This window comes from Nicotiana tomentosiformis, chromosome 5 (genome assembly GCF_000390325.3).
Source record: "Nicotiana tomentosiformis chromosome 5, ASM39032v3, whole genome shotgun sequence".
Lineage (NCBI taxonomy): Eukaryota > Viridiplantae > Streptophyta > Magnoliopsida > Solanales > Solanaceae > Nicotiana > Nicotiana tomentosiformis.
The window spans coordinates 39,000,985-39,008,943 of record NC_090816.1 but is presented as its reverse complement, the minus strand read 5'-3'; positions in this window follow the sequence as shown (position 1 = coordinate 39,008,943).

The following is a 7,959-nucleotide window of genomic DNA, read 5'->3' as shown; positions in this document are numbered from 1 at the left end:
ATGCGGAGCAGATATCCACGCCTATTCGAGACTCCAGGTATGTTTCTAGACCCGTTCGAGGATGAACGGATGTTTAAGAGAGGGAGGATGTAACGACCCGGCCGGTCGTTTCGAGAGTTATCACACTGTTTTTCCCATTCCTACTTCTTTTTGTGTTATTCAGCTATATTATGTTATATCGGGTTAGTTGGTTCGAGTCCGGAAGGAACTCGGGGTGAAATGAGACACTTAGTCTCATAATTGAAACTTTTAAGTTAGAAAAGTGGACCGGATATGGACCTATATGTAAACGACCTTGGAATTTAATTTTGATAATTCCAATAGCTCTGTATGGTGATTTCGGGCTTAGGAGCGTGTCCGGAATATTATTTGGAAGTCCGTAGAGGAATTAGGCTTGAAATGCCGAAAGTTTTATTTATGAGAAGTTTGACCGGGGGGTTGACTTTTTGATATCGGGGTCGGAATCTGATTCTAAAAATTGAAATACCTCTGTTATGTCATTCAGGACTTGTGTGCAAAATTTGAGGTCAATCGGACGTGATTTGATAGGTTCCGGAGTTATTTGTGAAAATTAGAAATTTCAAAGTTCATTAGGCTTGAATTGGTGTGTAATTCATGGTTTTAGCGTTGTTTGAGGTGATTTGAGGATTCGACTAAGTTCGTATGATGTTTTAGGACTTGTTGGTATATTTGGTTGAGGTCCTGAGGGCCTCGGGTGAGTTTCGGATGATTAACGGATCAAAATTTAACTAGAACAGCTGCTGCAATTTCCTTATGTTGGAAATTGCTTCTGCCCAGAATCGAGCCCAGAGCGAGCTCAGGGTCGATGGCCACGATCGACGCCCAGATCGAGCTCAAGGTCAAGGGTCACGATCGAAGGCATGATCGAGCCTAGGGTTGAGGGTCACGATTGAAGGCATGATCGAGCTCAAGGTCGAGGGTCACGATCGAAGGCATGATCGAGCCCAGGGTCGAGGGTCACGATCGAAGGCATGATCGAGCCCAGGGTCGAGGGTCGCGGTCGAAGGCTGGGAAGAAGACATAATCGAGGGCCAGGACCGAGAACCAGGATCGAGGACCTCGATCGAAGGCCAAGATCGAGGCAGAACCGAGGATGTCTGGGCAGAATTATAAAAAAAAATGGGGGCTTCGTCCCATTTGCCATTTTTGACAAATTGGAGCTTGGGGAGAGGCGATTTTTGTTATATTTTCATGGAAAACTTGAGGTAAGTCCCTTGTGATCATTTTTACTCCATAATATTGAATTATCATCGAATAATCCGACTAGATTACATGATTTTGAGGTGTAAATCAGAGATTGAAACTTAGAAAATTTGGAAATAAGATTTGTAGATTTGAGGGTCGAGTTGAGGTCGGATTTTGGTAAAATTGGTATGGGTAGACTCGTGGTTGAATGGGCTTTCGGATTTTGTAACTTTTGTCGGGTTCCGAGATATGGGCCCCATAGGCGATTTTTGAGCCAATTTCGGGTTTCGATCTAATTTTGTAGTTTTCTTGTGGAATGCATTCCATTAGCGCGTATTGATGGTATTGTACTGATTGTGAATAGATTCGGAGCATTTGGAGGCTGACTCTAGAGGCAAGATCATTGCGGGTTAAAGATTTGACCGGTTTGAGGTAAGTAACGATTGTAAATCTAGTCCTGAGGGTATGAAACCCCGGATTTTATATCATTCTACTATTTTTAGTGACGCACATGCTAGGTGACGGGCATGTGGGCATGCACTGTTGGGGATTTGTGACTTAGTCCGTCCCGTAGCAACTGTAAAGTTGCATACTTTGTTGAAACCATTGATACTTATATGATTTAGAAAGATTTTATATAAATTGGGCTGAATGCCATGTTTGGGCCTTGCGCCAATGCTGTTTGGACCCTTAGGGGCTGTTTCTTACCATCCTCTCATTGTTTTCGATTGAAAATCTATACTCAGTCATGTTTATTCTTGTTTACCGCATAACTCGGTTTTATGACGCTATTTTGATGTATATAAATATTTTGGGCCGAATGCCCTATTTTACTGAAATGCCCGAGGGGCTTGAATTACTTATGACTGAGTAAGGACGAGGACCTGATTTGTGAGGATGAGTGTAGATCGGGGCTGCCCGCCTGCAGCATACTTGTGACTGAGTGAGGCCGAGGGCCTGATTGGTGCGGATGAGTGTGGATCGGGGATGCCCGCCTGCAGCATACTTTATTATTATCGCACGTGAGTTGTCCGTGCAGATTATAGCGCTTGGGATGAAGGAGCTCCTCCGGAGTCTGTACACACCCCCAGTGAGCGCAGGTACCTACTGAGTGCGAGGGCTGAGTGCCGAGTGCCGAGTGCTGAGTGACTGGGAGGCATGAGTGATTGTGAGGTATGCCCGAGTGGAAGAGTGATTGTGAGATATGCGTGAGTGGCAAGAGTGATTGTGAGGTATGCCCGAGTGGCATGAGGGACTGTGAGGTTGGCCCGGGTGGTTGTTTATGATTTCATCAATTTTGCTCACCTTTGCATTGAGCCTTTGTTTGAAAAACTATTGGAAAAATGTCTTTAAATGATTTTTACTGGAACTGGGTTTAAACGAGATGTTTGATTCAAATCCTGATTTTTAAGAGCATGTGGTATTTTACTGAGATTTCCTGATATGAACGTTGTATGCTTCAATGCTCGTCACTACTGCTCAGTCTTTATTTATTGTTGTTACTTACTAAGTTGGCGTACTCACGTTACTCCCTGCACCTTGTGTGCAGATCCAGGTGTGGCTGGACACGGTAGCGGGTTTTGAGTGTTCTGGTTGCAGATTTTGTTGGAGATAGCAAGGTAGCTGTTTGGCGATCGCAACCCCTGCTCTTCTCCCTCTTATCTTCCTCTAGTAGTATTTAGCTATTTTTCCAGGCTGAGTTAGCCTTGATATTGTTAGACAGATTATAGTAGATGCTCATGACTAGTGACACCCCGATATCGGGCTTTTCTTTTCCGCACTTCTGTTTTTCTTTGATTTGAACTCTTTAAATGAACGTTTATGCTAAATAACCTTGAAATTATCTTTAAAACAAAGATATCAGTTTGTTTTGGAAATGATTCGGCTTGCCTAGTTCCACGATAGGCGCCATCACGACAGGGGTTAGTTTTGGGTCGTGACACTTGTACTATTTTGGTCATATTTAGAACATGTTATACATGTTTCAGATATTTTACTTCTTTTAGATTATTCTTGATTTCATTATGATATAACTTTGTTAATTAAGAAAAATGTACTTTATTATGTTGATTGTGAGTTGGCTTGCATAGCAAGTACGGCTAGGCACCATCACGAGTTATGATTATTTGGCTATTCAAAGTGTTTATTTGGCTATTGGTGCAAAAGTTATGATTATTTCCATATGGAGAGTTATATTAAATCACTCTTCTTGATATTTCTTGTGATTACCACTTTGCTTGGTACTGTTTATATGTTTATGCTTGGTGAGGAATAGTGAATTGCTCGAAGGGTATTTTCTTGCTTATGAGGAAGAGTGATTATGCACGAATAGTATTTTTGTGCTTTCTTCTTGCTATTACACTTGTTATCCCTCTTGTTATCTATTTTATTAATCTTACTTGCTAATTTCTCTGGTCATCTTATATGCTCTCTCATTATTTTCTCGTTATTTAACTGCACAGGCTTATATGTAGGTGTCTTTTCTCTACCTCGTCGGGATTAGGCTCGACACTTACGAAATAAATTGGATTGGTTGTACTCATAATACACTTCTGCACTTTTTTGTAGATTTTGGCATCGGACCTAGTGGTACTCAGAGGACGGACTAGCTGGTGATTTGAGGAGACTCAAGGTAGTGCTCCACTCTCATCAGCAGTCCTTGAAGTCACCTTTATTTTGTTTTGCTACTATTTTTTCTAGTGTATTTATTGTTCCAGGCGTTGTTGATGGTAGGCTATAATCTCATGTTTTAGTCGCTATTGCACTCTAATTCACTGCACTTTATTTGTTTTGAGCTTTAATTGGTAGTGTATTGTAATTATTATGTATTTTATGCCTTGTATGAGTGATTCCATACTATGTAGATGTATGGAATGAATTCGAGCTATTTTGAGCTTTGAATTTTGAGTAAAAACCCAAGGGATTAAGCCGGTATCGCGTTCGGGGGGCTAAAACCACATCTAGATATCAAAAGGCAAGAAAAGTTCCGTACTCTGAGAAAACATCACTAGTGCGGCGCGTGGGGCGGTGCGTGGCGCGCTACGGCTGCCCATTTTCCTACTGCCTAACAGATTTCAACTCTCTGGATTTCCCCAATAATGCCCCGCATGGCGCGTCGCCCCATGCGACGCGCCTGTGCAAATTTTATAGAGTAGTTGTCCTATTTCACATAAGAAAAGGTAATTTCATTTAGGCCCAACCCTACTTGGTATAAATGCATGGAAAAATGTTATTTTCTAGAATTTGGAAACATATTCGACCTAATGAGGCCAAGGAGGAGTTGGAGAAGCAAAACCACAAGGAGTTCATCATTCAATCCTCACTCAAGACATGAGTTTGGATCGTTTTATGTTTTCCTTTACTTTAAACATATTTTTGATGAATTGCTCCATATATATGGAGTAGTTCTCTTTATGGTTTGATGGATTTGATGTATTGATATTTATTTGTGGATTATAACTCTAGTTTTATGTATTGAAGCGTTGTTGGAGGATTTAACTGGTGCATCTATATTCACTTGTTCATGTAATCTTGAGAGGTATAACTTGTGATATCCTTCCATTATATTGTTGGTTGAGTTAATTAATTCTTCTTAGTAATAGAAAAAGGCTAGTTGAATCATTGATTAAACCTAGTTATGAGGATAAGCGAGAGAGGTTTTCCTAAAGACCAATCCACTACGCATTCTTGCATATCTTCACGTGCATAAATTGGTTCATCTTGTGAGGTTGAGACTTAATCGAGATAGGAGTTTCTACTAAATGTTTGAACTAATAATTAAGTGAATTTGAGAGACTCACTTAAACATTAGAAGTGAATTATCTAGAGTTAGATCCCAACAATTATCTTGCACCTATCCAATTAACCCCTATTTCTTCCCACTTATAACTTCCTTGCTTATCTTTGTTGACATAGTCATTAGTCAATAGCTTTAGATTCTTAGTTAATTTTAGTTATTAATCATATAAATCTCGATTGTTGATTTCTTGGATGGAAATCGAGCTACAAACTATGATAATATTGTTTAACTCTATTCCCTATGGATACGATATTATATTATACTATATTCGACTAACGAGCATATTTAAGTGTGTTTTTCGAGCTCGTCAAGTTTTGGCACCGTTGCCGGAGATTGGCAATCTATAGTGTTTGAAATAGTTTGTAGTGCTAATTCATGAATTTTTCTTTTCTTTTTTTATTTTATTTTTATCTTTTTACGTTTGGTGTTTTTGACTATGTGCAGGTTACATGTTAGATTGGTGCATGACTCGAGCTTATGCTAAAGAAGTGCTACCATATGAACTAGAGATAGAAAAACAACCACGACAACTGAAGAAGGAAAGAAGTCTCACTGAGATGTTAGAAAAGGTTGGGCAATCATCAACCAAAGAACTTATGGCTGGAAATGATGAAGATAATGTGGATTTGCCTGCGAGAGAAGCATGCCTACGACGAGAACAAGCTGCACGGGATGCTGAGAAAGCAGCTTTTAGAGATGCACAAATTATCTACGAAGAATAGAGGGGTCGTAGAATTGCTCAAAATCAACCTTTGGATGCAGACCAATTCGGAAATATAGCTCCCATGCCTGGGAGACCACTTGGTGATTATGCTAGACCGGTCTACAATTAAGTTTTATCTAGTGTTTGACCACATCCAATTGCAGCTAATAATTTTGAGTTAAAGCAAGGATTGCTTCAAACCATTCAGAATTGTTGTGTCTTTAGAGGGAAGCCAAATAAAGACCCAACTACTCATCTAATGGACTTTGAGGAAATTATAAACACCTTTCAATAAAATGGGGTGTCACAAGATGCAGTTTACTTAAGGGCGTTCCCCTTCACACTCAAAGATGATGCAAAGCAGTGGCCTCGAAGCTTACCTAATGGCTCAATTCGAACATGGGATGAGATGACCAGAACATTTCTTGATAAATATTTCTCATCAGCTAAGACGGGCAAGTTTAGAAGATAAATCCATTAATTCTGCCAGAAAGATACTGAGACTGTGTTTGAAACTTGGGAGAGGTTTAAGGAAATAGTCAAAAACTATCAACATAGCGGAATTGAACTCTGGATGCAACTCCATGACTTTTGGGATGGATTGACACCAACCTCATGTAGAGTATTGAGCAATGCAATTAGAGGTCTGTTGATGAAGAGGACTTAGAGGAGATAGTCACAATTCTTGATGAGTTATCTGAAGATGCAAATCAGTGGCCCTGTGACAGTGCTGAAAGAAGAAGATACTCTGGTGTTCACAAAGCTGATGCTACGACTTCTATGCAGGTGCAACTTGATGCTATGGCTAAGGAAATAAGGAAGCTAATCTTAGCCTCAATAAAAAATGAGACTCATGCATCTTATGATATAAGTGGAAGAGGACATCCTACTCATGAGTGTCAAGCCTTAACTGAGGAAGTGAATGTTGTGGGAAATTATAATGCAATGGGTCAGAGGCACCCCGGTATTTCATGGAGTTCATCTGGAGGTACTGTGAATTCTTGTCAACAAAATAACTCTAGACCTCAGGGACAAGGAGCTCCCATTTTCCAAAATCAGCAGAGGCAGCAGTGTCAGCCTCAACAGTCCAATCAACCTGGTCTAGAATATCTAATGAAGTCCTTCATTCTGAAAACTGACGAAAGGCTTGAAACTCATAGCGCAACTATACGAGAACATGGAGCATTTATCAAAGAAATAGGCACTGGGTTTCGAAACTTGGAAAGAGAGGTTGGATAGCTAGCCACTCTTTTGTCTGAGAGGATTCCAGGAACTCTGTCAGCTGATACTGAGAGAAATCCCAAAGAAGTAGTGAATGACGTAACTCTGAGAAGTGGGAAAGTATTGAAAAATCACACCCCAGTCCAAAAAAGATGTGGAACTTGAAAAAGAAAGTGGGGAGAAGCTGAAGAATGATATTGATAAGAAGAATAAAGAAATGAAGGGAGCTAACAAAACGAAAAAGGAGGAGTCTTCGAGAAGGTATGAATCTAATGAGAGCGAGCATATGCCTGCTCTACCTTTTGCTCGAAAGCTATAAAGACAAAAGCTGGACAAACAGTTTGAGAGATTTTTGGATATGATGAAACAAGTTAATGTAAATTTGCCATTCACTGAAGTGCTCTCCCAAATGCCAGCTTATGCCAAATTCTTGAAGGAGGTCCTGGCAAAAAAGATGAAGATAGAAGACACCTCAGTGGTCAAGCTCATATGGCATTGCAATGCGATATTGCAAAAAGAAAACCCTACAAAAGTGTGGAGTTCTAGGGAGTTTCACTATACCATGCTCTTTAGGCTCTGTTAATTTTGATAAATCTTTATGTGATTTTGGTGCCTCAATTAACTTAATGCCTCTATCTATTTATAGGAAACTGGAGAAGGATATTGGATAGATAAGGTTAGTGCCAATATCTTTGCAACTGGTAGACTAAATAACTTTAATACCCGAGGGGATAGTGGAAGATGTCTTAGTTCGGGTAGATAAGTTCATCTTTCCTGTATATTTTATAGTAGTAAATATGGAGGAGAACAAAGAGGTCCTCCTCATCTTAGGAAGACCATTCCTAGCAACGGGTAGGGCAATATTAGATATACAAGAGAGAAAGCTCATGCTTAGAGTGGGTGAGGATACTGTAACTTTCGAGATGAATGTAGAAACGGGGGTGAAAAATGAGAAGTCAGATGCAAGTGTTGAGTGAAAAGTGAAGTGCTCAAAAGAGAAGGCTGCGGCGAGTGAGAAAGATAAGTGTGG